The sequence below is a fragment of the Balaenoptera musculus genome, chromosome X, assembly GCF_009873245.2.
Source record: "Balaenoptera musculus isolate JJ_BM4_2016_0621 chromosome X, mBalMus1.pri.v3, whole genome shotgun sequence".
In the NCBI taxonomy this organism is placed as follows: Eukaryota; Metazoa; Chordata; class Mammalia; order Artiodactyla; family Balaenopteridae; genus Balaenoptera; species Balaenoptera musculus.
The window spans coordinates 108,880,663-108,901,627 of record NC_045806.1 but is presented as its reverse complement, the minus strand read 5'-3'; the positions used below and the strand labels follow the sequence as shown (position 1 = coordinate 108,901,627).

At 53.5% G+C, this 20,965-nt stretch overlaps 1 protein-coding gene and 1 long non-coding RNA gene across 6 annotated transcripts in view; one reads left to right on the top strand and one right to left on the bottom strand.

Annotated features, from left to right (window-relative positions):
* Positions 1 to 1,013: 1,013 nt before the first annotated feature.
* Positions 1,014 to 10,908, bottom strand: LOC118888863. The gene is made up of 3 exons (XR_005018377.1): positions 10,834 to 10,908; positions 1,488 to 1,653; positions 1,014 to 1,319 (listed from the first exon to the last, which is right to left on the bottom strand). It is a non-coding gene; the product is annotated as an uncharacterized LOC118888863 (long non-coding RNA).
* The window catches only part of ELF4 (E74 like ETS transcription factor 4), a 40,298-nt gene continuing 30,142 nt past the window's right edge, over positions 10,810 to 20,965 (top strand). For 4 of the 5 annotated variants that reach the window (XM_036840385.1, XM_036840387.1, XM_036840382.1 and 1 more), the window contains exon 1: positions 11,007 to 11,220. The gene's annotated coding sequence lies outside the window, so the exon portion shown is untranslated. Of the gene's footprint in view, positions 10,933 to 11,006; positions 11,221 to 20,965 lie in introns of those variants that run through there. The other variant, XM_036840384.1, reaches the window with a different exon arrangement.

The window sequence follows — 20,965 nt, the reverse complement described above, 5'->3', positions numbered from 1 at the left end:
ACGTCCCCTGCCTGGCTGGTTCTACAGATGGGTGTGAACTGGGTCAGAGTATAGGGAGGGTCTGAATATTTAAATTCTGGACTGCTAAGCCCTGGTTGGAAGACAGGGATCGTCTCAAAATGAACATTTTGGGAAAGAGAAACACAGCCCCTGACATCTGGAAGCTGGTCTGGGACTGTCAGCAAGGCCTTGGTGTCACTAAAGACTGGCTTAACACGCCCCACTAGGCCTGGGTGTTCTGTTGAACGTAAACAGGTTCACGGGACATTAGAACCGTACAAGGCCACCCTGATCATGGTGGATGGAGACAAAAGCAAGACTACTCCAGAATCATGTGTGAACACAGGCAAAAATATGAACACTGCCCAAGCCACAGAAATGACCAAATACCGCCCTCCGTCCTGGCTAATCTAAGTGACTGCTGCTTCCTTACCAATTACATATTGAGCCTCGCTCCAGTCTGCCCTCCTACTGGATATGATTGATTCAGTAAGACACCCCCTGACAGCATCCAATCCAGAGCAAAGCCCAGCTTCCTTAAACCCTCCCCCAAATCACCCAGCCTGGCCTGAATCCTATAATAAGTCCTTCCCAGCACCCTCTTCCTGAGACACCCCATGGTTCCCCAGGGCATGCATCCTCCCTTGCTGCAGTGAGCAATGAACTCAACTGGTTCGACTGCAAGAGTGCCCTGGTGGTCTTTGGCTGGTGGGCATTGACAATTTGGAGACAAAGAGCCAAAATACCTTCGGGAGGCCCACCTGTGAGTTTTGCCTAGTCTCGTACCTTCTTGAAGACCTTACCTGGTCCCAGTGGAGCCTCCAAGGTCTGTGTCTCAGTTGGAGAAGGCCAGGAGTCGCATCTGGTGCCTGGACAGAGGTGGCTGGCTTCCCAAGCAGGTTCCCGCCTGTGCTCTCTTGGCATTTGCAGCACAACACAGAGATGCTTCTGGAGGAACACCCAACATGGGTGTTGAATTTATGAATACATACATACGTTCGTAAATGGATTTATTGGTCAGCTAGCAAACATACTGCGGAACTTGCTGCATGCCGTGGGCCAATAGGCCCCAGAGATAAGAAGATGAGTAACATACAGTCCCTGCCCTCAATGGCTTTAGAACCTAGTGGCGGACACAGACGGGTCAACAGGAACCATCAGTGCAACAGAAGTGCTGGGAGTATGATGTGTGAGTTCACATCGGAACTTCGTCACTCCTCAGATGGCTTTACTGTTCTGCTTCCATCTACTCCAGGCTTTTCTTCCACTGACCAAATCGTGTTTCTTCCTCCATTCTCTGCTTGTAACTTCTCTCATCTCTAGGAGCAGAACATGAATATGTTTTCTTAAATAAATATGTATAATATCCTGAATACAGAGGATGGAGCTGCCAGCCTCCTTGCCCAAAGAGATCACCCCTCTTCCTCTTCACTTTTCCTCAGCCCCTTCATTTTCCCTCCTTCCTCGCCCACTTGTTTTCCTTCTACCTGTGTTTCTTCTTCAGGTTCCAGTAAGTGCTCCCTGCCCGTGTTTCTTCCTCCCGAAGCTGGGGAGCACAGCGGAAAAAGCGCTCTTTGGGATTTGCGTCTCAGCTTTGCCACTCACTCCTGGATGACCCAGAGCAGCTAATTTCCTAGGTCTCGGCAGCCTCATCTGTAAAATGAAGAGAACAGACTAGATCATCCCTCCACCCTCAGCTCTAACATCCTGTGTATGGAAAAGTCTCTCAGGTGCTTGCCCAGGACTTTCTTCATCTCTCCATGGACTCAGTTGCCTTTCATCTCTAAGTCTAGAGCAGATGCTAATGGGACCCAAAGCCTTTGGCAGATGTCTCCCCACATTGCCTCTGCTGTCCCTTTGGCTCAACAGATTTTTTGTTTGTTTGTTTTAGTTTGAGGCTTATGATTCTTCTTTGACTCAGCAAGCAACATTTAGACCTAGGCCCCTAGAAATCGCTGCTTGCCAGATTGGCTCTCCATGGAGAGTTTGACAGCCTTAAAACTACGCTCCATGAAAGCCCAGAATTTCCCCAGGAAGGCTTTATGGTGAGACAATGCTCAGCCATGATCCTAGCACATATATTCCTACACAAGCATTCAGTGGCTCCCAATCCCCAACAAACACACCCTGCAGAGCTGGCCGGTGAACAGCCACCTTAACCCAAGCAGCTTTCAACTTGATGCTGAGATAATTAGCTCAGAAAACCCCCCTCATACCACATAAGCCCCAAGTCCTGAGACTAGCTTGTTACACCCCCTTTGCTCTTAAGTCCATGGCCATTTCCACGTTGGCCATGGTCCTGGCAGAGCCCTGCCCTGAAGTGCAGAGACAAGTGAGCCAGGAAGCTGGCAAGCTTCACCACCCGATTCTTACCATAGAGACAAAAGGAAACTGCATACAGGGAAAGAAAGAAAATCCAGCACTGTGATTTGCTAGGTGGAAAAGGATGCTTAAGGATCTCTGTGCCTCCAGAGGGAAAGGGGAGCTTTAGGTGTTTCAGAGCAGGCCTGCAGAGCCCCGCCAGCGTGAAGCCTTCCTTGGCCCAGGCCTGAGGTCCTCGGCCACCTTTATTGAGACTAATATCCCAAGCAGCCTGAGTGAGATTCGGGTCTCCCACTACAGTGGGAGTCCTCAAACTAGTGGCACAGTGCGGGGGGGGCAGAGACTGGTGGTGAAAACAGGGAATCCTTGGCCTCAAAGTCACCCCCACCTCAACCTGGCCTGGGCCAATACCAAGTTGGGAGGTATTCTCTCCAAAGGGAGAAAGGCCACATCGACCTCTCAGGCAATTGATCAGCTTGACTTAATGCAGGGGGTGGAGGGCAGCTCAAAGCTCAGAGCACTCCGCCTTTGTCCCCTTGGTGGCGCCAGCCCTTGTGCTGGCCTCTTCACTAGAACAGGAGGTTCCAAAGAGACCTCAGCTTCCAAGTGAACTCCCCAGCCAGTCCTGAAGCAGCGAGGCTCACTGCGTGAGATGGATAATTGCAAAAGAATACCTTGATGGGAGTTTTGCCCAAAGTTGCAAACGTACGCTGCCCTCCCAGGCATCACCTGTTGTTCCCCAGAATAGAGCGGCGTGGATGGGGCGGAGACCGAGCTTGGTGGTCTCCACGAGGACTCCCGCCCTCCCGCCGCTCCTCTCCCAGCTGCCCCACCGAGTCCTTCTCCAGGAGTCCGGACCCGCCCCTTCGCGCCCGACGGGGAGCGAGGAAGGGGGGTGGGCAGGAAAGAAGGGATTGAGGGGAAGTTTCAAGGGGTGTGCCGGGGAGGGGGCAGGATTCTCATGAGTCAGCGGATCGGGCTCAGTGTGACTTCACTGCTTCCCGAGAAGAGGCGCCCGGGGCAAGAGGCCGCTCGGAGTGCAGCCGCTGGAGTGGAAGGTCGGAGCGCTGGGCGGGGCTGCGGGACGGGGTTCGGGGCTGGCCAGGTCGCTCGGGGCCGGGGCGGCGCTAGGAGGCCGCTGGCGAGCGGGGACCGCTCGGGGCAGCGGCGCCGACCTCTCCCCCTCTCCTCCTCCGCCGCGGCCAGTTCCCGCCTCGGCCCGAGACGTGGCGCGCGTTCCGCCTGTAGGTGGCGCTGCTGAGGCGCCGTGGGCGCGCTGCTGGGGGTCTGGGTGGGGAGCTCTGCCCCCGCGGGGAATCCCGGGGGTGCAGGGTGGGCGGCCCATGCAAAGGGATGGCGAGGGGAAGGCGCAAGGGGCCGCCATAACCCCCACTGTCCTTCGGGCCCGGCGCTCCCACCCGAGTGGCGGCAGAGTTCGGAGAGCCGACCTGCTACGTTAGCGTCCAGGCGTGGGGCCGCCTGGTGCGCGCTTCTTCAGGGTCCCTCGGGGCACCTACCGGGTCCCGCAGAGCTCGGGGAAGCTCGCCTCCAGCTAAGGGACCGCGGTTTAGGGACAGCGTTTCCTCTCCAGGGATGGCGCTCTTGACCCGCGGGCAGTAGAATGGAAATTTTGAATCGCTTCTCCAGCGTTAGGGGTGGGTTTCCCTGAGCAGCCACTCTCCAGCCTGGCTCCCTTGAGACCAAGGGTGCATCTTTTGCAAAGGGACAGGTTGTGGCCGGCGTTGGGGTGCAGTCTGGGACCAGGGCTCGTGCTAGATGAGGGGTAGGGGCTCTGCTTTGGGCTAGATGTAGGGCGATGGTTAGGGATTCCATGCTTGTCAACCCGGTCTTCAGCAACTATGTAAAAAAAAAAAAGTGAAGAGGCCCATCTGGGGCTCAAACTTGCAACCTTGGCCTCGGTTGATAGAGCTTTGTGCCCTACCTCCGTGCAGGCCCTGAGCTCTAGTAGTCATGATGCAGCTGACCTTCCCATGTTGGTTCATGGTTATGTGGTGGCTGGTTAGTTAACATATTGAGAGTATCAGGGCACAAAAATAACCTGTGGCCAGACACCTTTAAGCTGAAAGAAAAAAGTTGTTAGGGGCTCCAGCCTCACCCTTTCCAGAAGCTCCAGTGGCTGGCTCTTTCCATGATAGAACTTTACATATAAATATATGGATAGAGTGTGTCTCCCTTATCGGTGCCAAGATATAAAAGCTATGCCCTGTACTAGGGTTCTGGGTGCCTCTTCTCCTCCGTCAATCAGTCCAGCTCCTCTGCTTTCAGGATGTCCAAAGCCATCTGAGAAAGTTATCTAAGGATTTTCCATAAAGGAGAGGAAAGGGGGAAAAAAAACCCCAAAGGATCCTAAACGTTCCCAGGTTTCACTGTGTGCCAGGAGAAATACCGTCTGTCTCCCGCCCAGACCTCAGAGCCCGGGCCTCCTTCCTACAGGGCGGTGCCCAGCTATTCCTGGAAACCCCCTCCTTTCTACCAACCCCTTCCCCAAAGTGTCTCCTCCCAGAGCACGACCTAGGAAAAGGATCGTATTGTCAGAGTTTGATGTCCCCCGTCCCCACTTTCTGTCCCCAACCTGACCTGCCGCAGTCCTCAGCCTGCCCCCTCCCTTGATGCCCACGTGCTGGCTTCTCCTCCCGGAGCAGGGCCTGAGCTGTGGCCTCTCCCTCCAGCCTGGCCCTGCGCCCCACTAGGTGACTGGGAGAGGATCTGATATACTAATTTGTGTTAATGTGATAATGGGCACTAATGGGGTCACGTGCTAACCACTGCCTCACTGCCTCAACCCCAAGTCGAGGTTGCAGGCTGACTAATCTCCACAGCCGGCTGGGGGGGGGGGGGGCGGGGAGTGGGAGGAACCCAAGCCTCGGGACAATCCCAGGGTGCTGGTGCCTTCGAGCTGCTGCCTCGGTTTCAGTTTCATCCTTGGCTGACACTTTCCTCTGACGAGTGGAATTGCTTTGGTTTTCCTCCAACCCCTCTCCCCTCCGCGGCTGCCCCCCCCCTTTAGACTGCTAGCTTCCCTCAGCCAGCCCTTCACTTCGTGAGGGGAGAGATGGGAAGATAATTTGGCAGCGATGAGGAAAAAATGTACACGTAGACACCCTCAGACGCACAGGCTCACATACCACACTGCCTTGCAGACACACACATGCACACGCCCTCCACAAACACACACGCATGCACGAGGGGACTTGACACTCACATCCAAGAGTCGAGCCCGTATGTGTGTGTGTGTGTGTGTGTGTGTGTGTGTATGCACACACTGGCCACGGTTACGCCCTCGCTCACATCTGAGGGACACACACGGAGTCACACATAGGCAGGCTAGGCCCTCCAGAGACCCATCCCACACACAGACCCACACACACACTCACACACTGTCACACACACACCAGCAGCGGCAGCCCAGTTGGATGGCTTCCTCAAAAGAGGGCTGGAAAGTTTGTTTGCTGCCAGTGAAGGGGCCTAGACATTCCGTGAAATGACTCATACTGCACCTTTATAGACATTAAATGTTGTATTTTTCTGGATTCGACAACAACAACAACAACATGCCCCGTCATGGGGGCACGGTAGGGGAAGTGAGGCGTGCCTGCACTCCTCTCGGGCCTCTGTCTAGCGCCCGCCTCAGGCTTGTCCTCGCCTCCCTGTGGGATGGGGCAATCCTGAAAGGGCAGAGTCCTTTACCTCCTGGTACAAAGCTCAGCCTGGAACCGCCCCTTGGCAGGAGGTGAAGTGGGTGAAGTCGGGAACCAAGTCCCCCTCACAGCCCCTCCGCATTATCCCACCACATCCCCAGTCCCGAGGACCTGCAGTCAGGCCCAGTGCCCCCACTTGGTGTTCCAAAATGAGCCCTTCGTCTTCTCTCCATCCATTCAAGCGCCCCTCCCCAGCTCTCCTGGGTTTGTCCTTACTGCCCTCTCCCGCACAACTCCAGGAGGCACCACTCGCCGTATAGAACATGAGCGCCCCACATAACGTGACTGCAGCCCCCTCCTCTCTCCTGAGCCTCTTCTCCATCTGAGGAGGTACCGCCCAGCCCAATGGCTACTTGTGTCCCTGTCCCCCAGCACACTCAAGCGCCAGGGAAATCACTCGCTGCTCTCCTCTGGCAGGGCCTCCATGTGCTGGCATCCCTCTGCACCCCCGTCTCGAGCCCTGCCCCCTAGCAGAAGCTCCTTGGGCCAAGGCCTCCCTAGGTCCACTCGTGTTTCCTGCAGCCTTGAGGAGAGGCACCTCTGGAGTGTCATTTGGAATCCCCGCAGGGCTGAGGGGCACAGCGAGGCTGCCCACCACACAAGATGGGTGCTGAGCCAGCAGATGTCGGGGGTTGAGGGGTTAACTCTAGTTCCACTGGACAGTGGCCCAAAAACTCTGGATGCTGTGCTGCCTCTGATAGGTGCCCCAGAGCAGGCGCCTGCTCTCGGCTCTTCTCCAAGGGACTTTTCCAGGCTGAGCCTAGGCCCCAGGATCGGGGCTAGGGACCAGTGGGATTAGAGACTCCAGAGGGCTTGCCCTCATTTACTGAACTCTGCCTGAGCCAATTCTTCCTTATTTTTTGCAAATGAACCACAGGGTCGGGTCCCTCCCCCTACACCCACCCTCCAAATCTCCCGCCAGCCCAGAGGCACTGAATCTGTTTCCCAAATACAGTATTAGGCCGGCTCCCCTGGCAGTGCGTGCAGTGGGGACAGCGCCTCCCCGCAGCCGCTGAGCCCAGGGTGGACACGCAGAGCACTCACTCAGGGCCCGTGGCACCTCCTATATCTGGCTGTCATCTCCCTCCAGGCAGGCCCCTGAGCTGCTGTCTGGCCCCTGCAAAAAGTGGAACCCAGCGCTCCTCTGAAATTTTGTAGGGGCTCTGAGGATGCCAGGTCCTGTCCCAGTAAAGGCCTGGAGGGGAAATGGAAAGCTCTCCATTTTAATGAGAGAAGGGGTGGGTGAGGGGTGGGGACCAAGCGGCTTTCCAAGAGCCCCAGCCAAGGAAGGTGGCTGGCCAGATGAAAGTCATAATCTGGGAAGTTGCTCCCAACTACATTCTCCCACCGGCATGCCTGTGCTTTGACCTGGGCACCCCACCTCCGTCACCCCCCAGTATGTGCCAGACAGTAGATCAGCTCGTCTCCCGGGAAGGAGCACTCTGCTATAACCTATCCAAAGGAATTCTTCTCTCTTGCAGCTACTCAACAATCTTTTTAGGACAAAAACTCCTTATGATGCCCAGCCACAGCCTGGGACTTAGAGATTTCTGTCCATCATTTGCATCTATCTAGGGCCTCGTCGTGTCAACCCAACAGAGGCAAATCTGGAGTTACTGAACATATCAACAGAGGAATGATTGCGGGCTGTATAGAAAGGATTAGAGGGGACATCTCAGCTTTACAGGTGGGAGGATTCCTTTTAAACCATAACTTCTCTCCTGACTTTTGAATATGCTTCTCATTCTGAAAGTCTGATTGATAGGCGACCTTTCTAGCATGTGTCTGTGGTGGAAAGTAAGGGCCATGGCCACAGAGGCTGTGGCACTGTGGTATTTTGTTCTGGCCACAGGTTTGAATAGAATTTGTTGAGGCTAAGGGGTTAAGGGAGGGAGGAAGCAACCAGCCACCTTGTTTCCAGAGAACCTGGGGTGATTTGCAGGAGAACATAGGCTAGCAGGCACCGCTGAAAAGAGGGGCTGAGAAAGTGGCCAAGGTGGAAAGGCAAGTTGAGTGCAGAAGCGGGGAGGTGGCCCTACACAGGCTCTGGGCAGCCAGGAGGCCCCTCCTCTTCCAGGAGGACCCCAGTTCTGAGGGTCGAGAGGACAGAGTTGGGGTTGGAGAGCGGGGGGGAAACAGGGCTGGAAGGAGAGAGGCTGAGAGCTGGATGGCGCAGCCTGGGCATTCACGGGCAACTCGAGAAGGGGAATTCCTGCCAAGTCAGGGAATGAGCCATTGGCAGAGACATCATGCCTGTCGTCAGGAGTGGTGATCTCAGCCGGCTGGCCCCACCTGGCTGGGGCTCACCCAACGGGTAAGTGTAAGAGCGGGGAGCCAGGTGGGGAAGGGCTGGGCAGCAGCAAGGTCATCGGGAAGGGCAGCCTGGCTGACCTGGAGCCGTGGAGTCAGGAAGGTCATTCAGGTGGCCTATGGCTCCCTAAGGCGAGGGCAGCACCAGGTTTTCATCAAGGGGGTGGGGTTTGCTTTGGCTGCAACTCCCAGATCATGGGGCTGCGGTTAGTTCCGAGTGGCTGCGGAAGGTGGGAACTTACGGGATTCCCACAAGCCATAGGCTCCAGGTCACTGGCAGGCATCAGGGCCTGTCACCATAAGCTGGTGGGCCCGATGCTGTCCTCTCTCCCTGCCCATCCCAAGAGGAAGGCCTCTCCTCTGGCACTTCCATGCCTTGAGGCTTCAACCTTGGTTTAAACCACAAACATTCATAGGAGGCATCCACCATTCGTCCTCAGCAGCTTCCGGCCCTGGCAGACTTTCTCCCGATAGCTGGGTTGAGGAAAAACGAGATGAGACAGAGATGGTGCTGAAGGCAGCTAACGTTTATTGAGGGCTTACTAAGCACCAGGCACTGCCACAGACACAGGCTATCTCATTCAAGCCTCACCACAGCCTTGGGAGGTAGATTCTTATTATCCTCAATTTAAAAATAAGGACAGTAAGGCTCCGAGAGTTTAAGCGACTTGCCCAAAGATACACAGCCGCTAAATGGTGCAGCTGGAATAGGAACCCAGGTCTGTCTGATGTTAGAGACCACTGAACTCTCAGCAAAATGGGAAAGTGTGTGTGTGTGTGTGTGTGTGTGTGTGTGTGTGTGTGTGTGAAGGTCAAGTAAAGGGGGCTTAAGGATGACTGGGACCTACCACAATTTTGAGAGGGGAGCCTCCCTGGCAAGAGAACAACAGAAAATTGTTGTGTCTCCTGATCCAGAATCCCCTGGGGAAAGTGTGCCCATTTACAAGAGAAAAAACCTGGAAATTTGCTCTCGGCACTTATTTCAGGGACTTAACTTTAGGTGGCCAAGAGGTCTCAAGGTGCCCCGGTGCCCCAGTCCAGCCCCTAGGTCTTCCCCCGGAAACCTGTAACCTGCAGCTGCCTTCGCCACCATCATCCACCACCACTCCTGCTCCCCAGTCCTGTGCCAGGGACTCTCCTTTCCCAAGGCTGGGGAAGCAGACAGATGCTGGTGGCTGAGCAGGTCCCTGAACCTCAGGGCCTTGGTCCACCCCCACCCCCCAGAGAGCCCTCCTCCCCCGGGGCCCTTTCCGCTTTGCTGCTTTCTGCCCGGGAGGTAGATGCCGGGCTGAGGCCTGGCTGGGCCCCTCCTCCAGACCATACAGAGCCATAAGAAGTGAGAATTCCCAGCCAACTCCCTCCTAGAACCTCCTAGCTGTGGGACGGAGGAGGGTGCGGGCTGGTATGGACGCTGGGGCAGGTCAGAGTAGAGGGTAAAGGGGAGGCAGAATGGGAGACTGGGGTTCAAGTAGATGCCTCAAGCAGAGCAGCCTGGCTCTGGACAGAAAGGGGCATGAGCTTTTTCCCAGCACCCCAACTCTGGCTACCTTTGCACCTGCTGCACCAGCCCCTCTCCCCCCAATCCTTCCCCGGATTCATATCCTCCCGGCCTCCCCCACCCGGAGCCCTAAGCTCGACTTCCCTAAGAAATCCCCAAAACTCTCCAGTCGCGCCAAGTGCACGAGCATTTGGCCAGGGATTCCGCGGCATCTGGCATATCGTTCCCGAATTGTATCCTCTGGGCATCTCCTGGCCTCACCCACCCGCTCGGCCCGCCCTCACGCCAGGTCCTCCACACAGCAGGCGCTCAGTAATAATCTGGAGCGCAGGGCTGGGGCCAAAGGCGTCAAGCGAGTGGAGCGCGCAGGCCAAGGGGGCCGGACATAGCCATCCAGAGTCCCCCGGGAATGGAGCGGCTTTCTCTGCGAGGCATTGTGTAGGGGCTTCCCGGCCGGAGCTGCGGGCCCCGGAACGCGCCAGGTGGGGGCTGGGGCGCTGGGAGCGCGAAGTGGGCTCCGCGGGAGTCCTGCTCTCGCGGTTCCCCGGGGGCGAGCGAGCCGGGAGGGGAAGGAGAGGCCGCGCGGGCCCCTGGCACGGCTCCCCCTGCCGTGCTGGCGACCGCGGCGGGCCGGGGGTGGAGGGGCGCTGTTTCCACCAAGACGCCTCGTCCCTCCCTCGCGCCCTCCCCCACCCCGCCCGCCCGTGGTCCCTCCCGTCGGTCCCTCCCTCCGGCTCTTCCCTCCCTCCCGCCCTGCCTCCTTCGCGCCCGCCCCAGCCGCCGCCTGCGGGGACGTGTGTGTCTCTAGTGCAATTTCCCCTTTCGCTCGGTTGTCTGAGTGCAGGTCTCCGCTGGCTCGCGCCCCCTCCCCGGGCGCCCCCGCCGCCCCCTCCCTCGGCCTGACCCTCCCCGGCGTCCACCCGGCTCCCCCCGCACTCCACCCCACCCCCCGGAGTCGCTTTATCAGGGGCGCCGCCGTCTCACCTGGTATTTGCATCTCGCCCTCCAACTTGCCATTGGCGGCGCGACGTGTGGGAGAGCCCTGCGCCTCGCCCGCCCGGACCAGCCTGCCCCGGCGCCGAGGTGAGTCACGGGCGCGGGGCCGCGGGGGCAGGCGGGCAGGGAGGAGAGGAGGGAGGGAAGGAGGGAGGGGGACGGTGGCCCCGGCGGGCGCGGGGACCGACCGGGCGCCGCGCTCAACTTCCACTTCTCCTTTCGCCGGCGCCGAGGTATCGGCGCCACTCGCCCGGCCCGGCTTCCGAGGGGAGAAAGCGGGCTGGCCGGGCTGGGGACCCGCGTCTCGGCCCTCGGAGCGGGGAGGGGACCGCGGCGATCGACCCCGGCCCCGCTACCGAGCCCCTTCGGCGGCAGGTACGTCGATGGCGCCGGTTTTCGGAGCCTTCGGGGACCTCGGAAAGTTTGCCGGAGGGCGGGATAGGGGACGCCTGGGCCCCGGAGCGTAGGGGCTGGGGGCCCAGGGCAGGGTGGGAGAGCGGCGGCGTGTTGCGTCCCGCCCTTGCCTCGCCCCACCGCGTGTGCGTTGTGGAACCCGGACTACGGATCCTGGGTTAGAAGCTGAGTCGATTTCCCGAGTCGGGGTGGAGGCCGGTTTGCCCTCTCCCCAGGCAGCCCGGGGTCCGTGACTGGGCCCATCGTGACAGCCCGCCCCAAAAGCTCGGTGCCCGAGGGCAGGAGGTTGGGCCTCACTGGCGGGGCTGCTCGATTGATCTGGCGGCCTCTAGGGCTTCTGGGACCAGGCGCCTTAGGGTAACACACACTCACACACACACTCTCTCTTTCTCTCCCTCTCTCCACACACACGCACACGCACACGCGCGCGCACACACACACACCTATGAACCTATGACTTGGATAATTGGGTCGCCAAAATAGAGACCTCTGTCGTGAGGGGCCGGAGTTTCCGTGTGAGCCGGCCGCCAGCCTTCCCGCTCCCGCGTTCCCGCTCTCCCGGGCTCTCCCGCCTCTCTGTTCCCTCCTCTGCTGCCGGCACGGGGACTCAGCGGCCGCGCAGCGCGGGGTCCCCTGCCGACAGCGCCTTGCTTTTGGAGACTGCTGAGGCGGCGGCTTTATGGATTCCCGGTCCCTCCGTCGCACCCGAGGTCTGCCGCCCTTCCCTCACTACACGGCCTTCCTGACCAGAGTCACCTCCTGACCCCATTGGCTCCGCGCCTCGGCCAGGTTCTCCCCGGCTGCCCACCCCCCACACGCCAGCAATGGGATTTGATGGCCGTTGGATTCCTGCCCCTCATCCTTCTGCCCGAGATAGAGGCCTGTCTGGTCCTGCAGCTTCTTCTGGTTAATGTTTGGCGGTTCATTGTGGCTAATCATTTTAATTAGCTCTTAAAGTGGGGAGGATCAGTTAACCTTGAACTTCTCGATTTTGGCCTGGTGGGGCCTCATATGGGAGGAGTGCTGGGGAGGTAGGAGCGGAAGTGAGGTCACCACCCCAGGGCCAGAGCCACCACTGCTTGGCCCCAACAGCTGGTGGGCACACCCATCAGGGACTCACCCACTGCGAGCTGACCCCTGGCCTGAGTGCCAGGTTGGAGGGGGGAGGTGAAGGGAGCAGATCTAACTCTCTCCTCTGGGGAGACAGGACACTTTGGCACTGAAAATGCTCAGGGTCACGTTTGCACGGCAAGAATGCAAATTCCTCCTCGCAGTTAGTTATGTAGGGTTTTACCGGTTATAAGGCACTTTCTCAACCATTAATTCAGTAGACCCACAGCAGTAACAGATAACGGGGAGCTATCTTGAGTTAAGTGCAGGAATTAACTATCCTGGAGGACTTCCTATCCTGGCCAGTGTGGGGAAGAGGCTGCCTTGCAAGTGGTTGTCTCTGGGTTCAAAGCCCGGGTGGTGTGAGTTGCAGGGGTGGGGGTCGTGGAGCAGGCTCCACGTTGCCACCCTCACCCAGCCTCTAGCTGTGAGCCGAAGGAGTGGCTTGTTTGCAACTATGTCTGGCATTCCTCCCACTGCTGCACTGTTTGCTCGGTGGTTGCTCAGGAACTGGCGCCCACCCCTGGACAAACTGGAGGCCTGAAAGCAGCCCTCCCCCTGCCTTGAGCTAAGTGATGGGACAGCAGCTTCTGTCTCCTCTGTCCTATATGGGAATCTAAAAATGAGGGTGCTGTGGTCTGTCATTCAGGGGCCTGATTAATAGGATGTCCAAAATATCCCTAGCCTGCAAAATTCAGGGCCTCCCTGAGAGGCCCAGCCAGACGCAGGCTGAGGGGATTGCTTTCCCAGGGAAAGCCCTGCGCCGAAGTTTGGCCTTGGTCCTTGCGAGCCTCACCCCTCACCCCTCAGCTTTTTCATTTTCCCTCCCATCCCTAGAGCCAGACTGTCTGGGTCTATATCCCAGCTCCGTTATTTACTAACTGTGTGATTCCAGTCAATTGTATGCCTCAGTTTCCTCATTTGTCAAATCAGACCCACCTCATAAAGTTTTGCCAAGGATCAAATACATCAATACACATAAGCTGCTTCTTAGAACAGTGCACGGCACATGGTAAGCACAAGCGAGCCTTATGGTATTGTCTTACACGGTGCCTAAAACTCAGATTGAACTCAGCGAACATTTGCTGAGAACCAGTCCCAGTACTAGGCATCAGCGAAGGGGCAGTGAGGGAAATACAGAGGTGAAGAAGACACCGCCTGTCTTCCGGGGCTGTGTGTACCTTCTGGCATGGGCCAGAGTCAGGGTGGGGAATGTGGGAGGGGGCCAGAGAGGGTGGCTAAGTAATCTATATAAATAACCATAATTCGAAGCCGGGCTCGAATGCCTAATTCAAAGCCAGTGTGGGGAGCCAGGTACCCCAGACTTGGAGGCTTCTCCTTGTCTGGGGACACTGGCTGGGCTCTGGTCAGGATGCCACCCCTGGACAGAGGCCTGCCCTGGGATTTGGGTGAATGAGAGGGAGGGGGAGACCCAATTCCTTTGTGGGCTGCAGGTGGCAAGCATTCAGTGGTGTGATTTGTTGGTTTGCAGGACAGGACGGTGTTACTTAGGGCCACCCCCAGACGCCCCTCTAGCCCCTCTGCCTGCCACGCCCCCAGCACCTCCCGGAGGTCCCCCACCAACCTTGGAAGGGCCTTGGGCAGCCTTCTCCCCTCAGGCTTGGGCCTGACCCCAACGCAGGCTTGGTTCTCTCTCCAGGATTTCTAAGCTGCAAAGAGGTTTCTGGCTTCACCGCCAATTTATTCCCTTTGTGGTTCTCAGACTGAAAACTAGTTCTGCAGGGGAGAGAGGAAACTCATCCGAGGTACCCAGAATCCCATGGGCGCTTTCCTAGGGGTCAGGGGCTTTTCTCATCAACACCAACCTGCCTGCAAATCTCTGGCCGCTGAGTCTTGCGTGGCCTGTAATAGCGGCCGCACCGCTAATGCCCTATAGCTCGGACCCCAGCGCTGGTTGCCAAGGAACTGCTGGTCGGGGTGCTTATGACGGTTCTGACCTCATAGGGGCCGCTGAGTTTCAATTCAACGGACATTTATTAACACCTACTGTGTGCCCAACCTGTGCTAGGTGCTGTAGGGGAGACGAGCGAAGGGGGCGGGGTGGGAGAGATGACTAAGACACTGAGACAATCAGAGGCGAGGACAAGCAGCCAGGCCAGCGGCTGGTCAGGTGCTAATTGTGCTCCTTGGAGCAGGGGCCAGAGGCGGCCGGGGCTCTGAGGTCAGCAGCAGTTGGGGGAGGGAGGGAAGGCTTTGTGAGGGCCTCGGCTCTGAGCTAGACCTTGAAGGGGGCAGGGTGGCGCGGGGGAGATTGGGCTAGGCAGAAAAGGGCGAGAAGACGCCTTTCTCTCTCTTCCCTGGCCACAGGCTGACCTTCAAAGCCTCGATAATTGTTTGGCGAATGCATGTCACATAAAAGACCAGGTCAGCCAGTGTGGGTGGCTCGGTGCAAGCCCCAGTCTCCATCCCGGGAGATGCAAAGTGGATGGCCCAGGTGGGGAGCCCAGCGCCCCCAGGACGGATTGATAAGACACAAAGGTTGGCCAGGCTTTCCCGCCCCACAAGCTGAGGGGATTTCATGTGGATCTCCTGCCTCCTCCGTCCCCTCCACCGCCCATGCACAGGCCCTGGAGGGGAGAGAGGGGAAAAAGAGAGGCAGAGGGCACCAAAGGGACAGGAAAACTGCCCCGCCACAGGTGTTCACTGCAGGCATGGGCTGGTTGAGTCCCATCTTTCCCCAGGGTCCTCGGATCGCTCTGGGAGCCCAGAGGTTCGGGTAGAGGATAGAGAGTTTCATTTTCTCAGCCAGCCGAGAACTAAAATGTCCCACATGTTTCTGTCCAGACCCCCTGGGGAAGGGCGAGGACTAGCCATGTATTTGTTCTGCGACTTTTGCATCTCCCATGCCTGGATGTGGAGGGGGACTTGGTCCTTGTTGGATTTAATTGGATAAAAACACCTGGACACACACATACCGCCCCCGCCATGCATCAGTTTTCCTCTCTCACTGCCCTCTTGCCCTGCACGCTCCCCAGCACATTGCAAAACTACAGAGGCACACCAGAGTGCCCTGACTTCTCGGCCTGGGAAATTGTGTCCTAACGTGAGTTTCTTGGCAAAGAGACCCCACCCAGCCTTCTCCCAGGGTGATGACGAGGGTCAGGCAGAGCAGGGAGGGGTGTTTCATGCAGGAGGATCTGCGAGGGAAAGTGCCAGAACATTTCTCAGCCAGACCAACAAGAAGCAAGAGGTTAAACAACTTGCCCAGATTGAGGAAGCTTTGCCCTAGGTTCCCATCTTCTCGAGGGACCATTTTCTTGTCCCAGTGCTGGCACTTCCCACTTCTCACTCCACCTGCCCTTCCCGAAGCTCCCTTCCTCTTCCAGTCTAACCCAATATTCTTCTCGAGACCGATATTGTCCGGAGGAGGAAGAGCACAGGCTCTCTGTGTTCATATCCCAGACCTATCACTTACTGGCTGTGTGACTATGGGCTAGTCACATAACCACTCTGAGTCTCAGAGCCCACTTCCCAGGGTTTGAGTGAGGATTAAATGAGATAATGCCTGTAAAGCACTCAGCATGGTGCCTGGCACATGGTAACCACCCAGTAAGTGTTAGCTGCTATTATTCTGTGGCTCTTATTATTATTGTTGTTGTTGTTCTTATCATTTCCTCCTCCCACACCCTCGACTTTGCCAGGCTCCAGGGATCAACTGCTTCTCTGGCAGTGCTGGCAGGGCACGCGATGCCCATTCATAAAACCAACAGGGAGATTTTCCACATCTTTCTGCTAACTTTTTGTTAACTCTGCTGTCACACAGGATAAGGAAGGGATGTGGAAGAAGATTGTGTGTGTGTGTGTATGTGTGTGTGTGTGTGTTAAAATCTTTCTGAGTGGCAGGCAGTGCTGTAGTGAAGAGTAAAAATCAAGTCTTTAACATTTTTATTAACATTGCCATCTTTATCTCTTCACCACTTCATCTCAAGGTTCGTTCTCTGCAGGAATACGAGTGAGTTCGTTCCTTTGAGAGAAGGCCTCATGTTCCATCCCTGGCAAGTATTTAGCAATCATCAGTTTGTTGTTATTACGCTACTGAGTGTAGAATTCTGGGAGCCGACTGGCCAACCACTGCTCACTTTCTGCCTCCTTTCGCTCATGCCCAGAGGCCTTGGGTTGGGGCTGGGACACTGCCTTTGCCCAGAAGAGTTCCTGGGGGGCTGGGGGCCACTCCCATTCCAAAGGCCTCCCAGAAAGTAACTTGGAGGTTCCATCTGCTAGCAAATGGATTTTGTTTGCTTGAGAAGCCTGTGACCACCCACAAGGGCAGGAGGCCCTGGACCACCCTTGGACCACCCCTGAGCCACTTCACTCAGTCCCTTGGTCCCCACCCGTAGGCCTTGGGGGATGGGATGGGATGGGGGATGGGAGAGTGGGCAATTAGTCTTAACCTCCCCAAATTCCTGATGACCTGATAAAAAGGAGGTACTTAAGACATAGATTTAGGAGATAATCTGTCTTTTTCCCATAATTCCCCCAGAGGATAAGAGAGGCTAGTTCAGCTCTGCTGCTTCTGTGGGAATCCATGCACAGAAAACACCTGTCTCATTAGGTGACCACTTTCTTGGCGCCACCCTGATCCTAAAAAAAAAAACACAGCAGGCCCAGGCCGCTGCTCTGAAGAATCTAAACCCAATTCTGGAGCTCTAGTAATACACATGCACTTAGCCTCACAGCGGGCGGGAGCTGAAGTGCCAACCAGCCTGTGGCACTTAAGGTTTGTAGATTAGGTGATGGTGGGTTCCAGGAGGGCTTACCTAGAGGAAGATCATTCTTCTCCCTCCTTAACTTAATTGGGGAAGGTCTCCTGGAAGTGAGAGGGCAGATGGCCTTTCAAAAGAGGAAAGAGAGCGCATTGGCTGTGCTCTAGGGGCCTTCCAGGCTCGGTGGGACAATAACATCGGCAGGAGCGTGAGCAAAAGATAAAACAACAAAACACATTCGAATCAGCACACTCAGTAAGTTCCAGGGTTCAGAATTTGTCTCCAGTGGTGGCATCAAGGAATGTGTTTTCTAGGAGAGCGTGCGTGTTCTTGCCTCTTTTGTCTTCACTGCTCTCATATAGTGATACTATTGCATAGTTAAATTATGCAGTAATATTACATAGTAAATGCTGCTGTTGTTATTTTACCCAATCTGGGGACCTTTTTCTTTCTTTTTATTTAACAGTTTTATTGAGGCAATATTGACATACAATAAACTGCACATATTTAAAGTGTACAATTTGATAATATTTGACATATGTATATACTCGCGAAACTAGTCACCCCCGAAAGTTTCCTTGTGCCCCTTGGCAATCCCTCCTTCTCATCCCGAGCAACCACTTATCTGCTTTCTGTGACTATCAGTTAGTATTCATTTTTTAATTGAAATATACAAATCTCCTTTGACTTATGATGAGGTTACATCCTGATAAACCCATCGGAAGTTGAAACCATCTTAAGTTGAAAATACATCAATTACACCTAACCTACTGAGCACCATAGCTTAGCCTAGCCTACCTTAAACATGCTCAGAACACTTACATTAGCATACAGCTGGGCAAAATCATCTAACAAACACAAAGCCTATTTTATGATACAGTGTTGAATATCTCATGTAATTTATTGAATAATGTACTGAAAGTGAAAAACAGAATGGTTGTCTGCATACAGAATGGTTGTAAGTCTATCGGTTGTTTACCCTCGTGATCGCGTGGCTGACTGGGCGATGTGGTGGCTGCCGCTGCCCAGCATCACATATCGCTAGCCCGGGAAAAGATCAAAGTTCAAAATTTGAAGTACAATTTCTACTGAATGTGTATCGTTTTCGCACCGTCGTAAAGTTGAAAAATCATAAGTTGAACCATCATTAAGTTGGGGACCGTCTGTATTTGACATATAACATTGTGTAAAGTTAAGGTGTACACCATGGTAATTTGATATGTTTATATATTGTAATGTGGTTGCCATTGTAGTGATAATTAGCACCTCTATCATGTTGCATAATTATCCTTTCTATTTAGTGATTGGAATAATTAAGTTCTAGTCTCTTAGCAAGTTTGATGGTTGTTGATACAATATTGCTGTCTACATTCCCTACACTGTGCAGTAGAGTTCTAGGGCTTATTCACTACTCATTGTAATAGTTTGCATTTTCTAGAGTTTTATATACGTGGAATCATATAGGATGTACTCTCTCCTTGTATGGCTTCTTTCATTCAGCATATTTATTTTAAGATCCATCCATGTTGTTTTCTATATCAGTATTTCATTCCTTTTTATTGCTAAGTAGAATTCCGTTGAATGGATATACCATATATTGTTGATCTGTTCATCACTTGGTGGACATTTGGTGGTTTTGATTTTTTCTACTTTTTGGCTGTTACCAAAAAGGCTGCAGTGAGCATCTTTGTACAAATCTTTCTATAGCTATATGTGTCTTTTTCTATTGTTCAAATACCTAGGAGTGGAATGGCTGGATCATTCAGTAGTTGTAGGTTCAACTTTTTAAGAAACTATCAATCTGTTTTCCAAAGTCATTGTACCATTTTACATTCCCACCAGCTGTGTATTAGAGTTTCAGTTGCTCCACATCCTTGTCAACACTTGGTGTGGGTAGTCTTAAAATTTTAGCCATTCTAATAGGTGTGCAGTGGTATCTCACTGTAGTTTTAATTTGTATTGCTCTAATGACTGAGGAGTTGAACATCTTTTCATGTGCTTATTTGTCACTCATACATCTACTTTGGTGAGGGTGTCTGTTCAAATCTTTGGCCCATTTTTAAATTGACTTGTTTGTTTTCTTGTAGTTGAGTTTTGAGAATTCTTTATATATTCTAGATATAAGACCTTTATCAGATACATGCTTTGCAAAGATTTTGTCTGAGTATGTGCCTTGTCTTTTCATTCTCTTCATAGTGTCTTTTTTTGGGGGGAGGGGTTTAAATTTTTTATTGAAGACAAAATATAGCCACATAAAATCCTTGCCATTTAGTGATTACAATGAGCTAGAAGAATTATTTTTAAGTTATTATTTTATTAATGTAGACATGCCTTCAGAGTCATAGTGTCTTTTTTTTTTCAGAATATTACTACTACATTTATTTATTTATTTATTTGTTTGTTTGTTTGTTTGTTTTTGGCTGCATTGGGTGTTCATTGCTGCGGGCTTTCTCTAGTTGCAATGAGCGGGGGCTACTCTCCGTTGCGGTGCGCGGGCTTCTCATTGTGGTAGCTTCTCTTGTTGCGGAGCATGGGCTCTAGGCGCACAGGCTTCAGTAGTTGTGGCACGTGGGCTCAGTAGTTGTGGCACATGGGCTCTAGAGCACAGGCTCAGTAGTTGTGGCGCACGGGCTTAGTTGCTCCGCGGCATGTGGGATCTTCCCAGACCAGGGCTCAAACCCGTGTCCCCTGCATTGGCAGGTGGATTCTTAACCACTGCGCCACCAGGGAAGTCCCATAGTGTCTTCTGAAGAGCAGAAGTTTTCAATTTTGTTGAATTCTAACCAATCGGTTTTTACTTTTATGGATCATGCTTTTGGTGTTGTATCTTAGAATGCTTCACCTAGCCTCAGGTCACAGATATTTTGTCTTAGGGTTTCTTTTAGAAGTTTTGTAGTTTCAGGTTTTACATTTTGGTCTTCGATCAATTTCGAGTTAATTTTTCTCTATGATGAGTGGTACAAATCCAAATTCATTTTTTTCTTTTTACATATGGATATCCAGTTATTCCAGCACCACTTGTTGAAAAAGTTATCGTTAGTCTGTTACAGTTGTCCTTATATATAGGTTTATTTCTGGACTCTATATTCTGCTCTGTTGATTGATCTATTTGTTTATCTTTATGCTAATGCCAATTGTTTTGATTACTGCAGCTTTATAATCATTCTTAAAATCAGGTAGTATTAGCCCTCCAACTTTGTTCTTTATCAAAGTTGTTCTTGCCTATTTTAAGTCGTTGGCAATTCCATGTAAATTTTAGAATCAGATTGTCAGTATCAGTTTTTAATTGACATATAGTTGATTTACAATATCATAAGTTTCAGGTGTACAACACAGTGATTCACAATTTTTAAAGGTTATACTCTATTTAGAGTTATTATAAAATGTTGGCTATATTCCCTGTGCTGTACAATATATCCTTATGGCTTATTTATAATATCATCTTTTTTTAATACTTGAATTTATTCTATTTACGTTAACTGTTATAGCAGATATGTTTGGCTGTGCTTTTGTGATCTTATTTTATAATCATGGATGACCCTAATGTTACTGTCATTTTAGAAGATGCTTAATTTCTTCATTGATATTCTTTTTTTTTAATTTTTATTTATTTTTGGCCGTGTTGGGTCTTCGTTTCTGCTCAGGGGCTTTCTCTAGTTGTGGCGAGCGGGGGCTACTCTTCATTGCAGTATGCAGGCTTCTCATTGCAGTGGCTTCTCTTGTTGTGGAGCACAGGCTCTAGGCGCATGGGCTCAGTAGTTGTGGTGCATGGGCTCTAGAGCGCAGGCTCAGTAGTTGTGGCCCATGGGCTTAGCTGCTCCGCGGCATGTGGGATCTTCCCGGACCAAGGGTTGAACCCCTGTTCCCTGCAT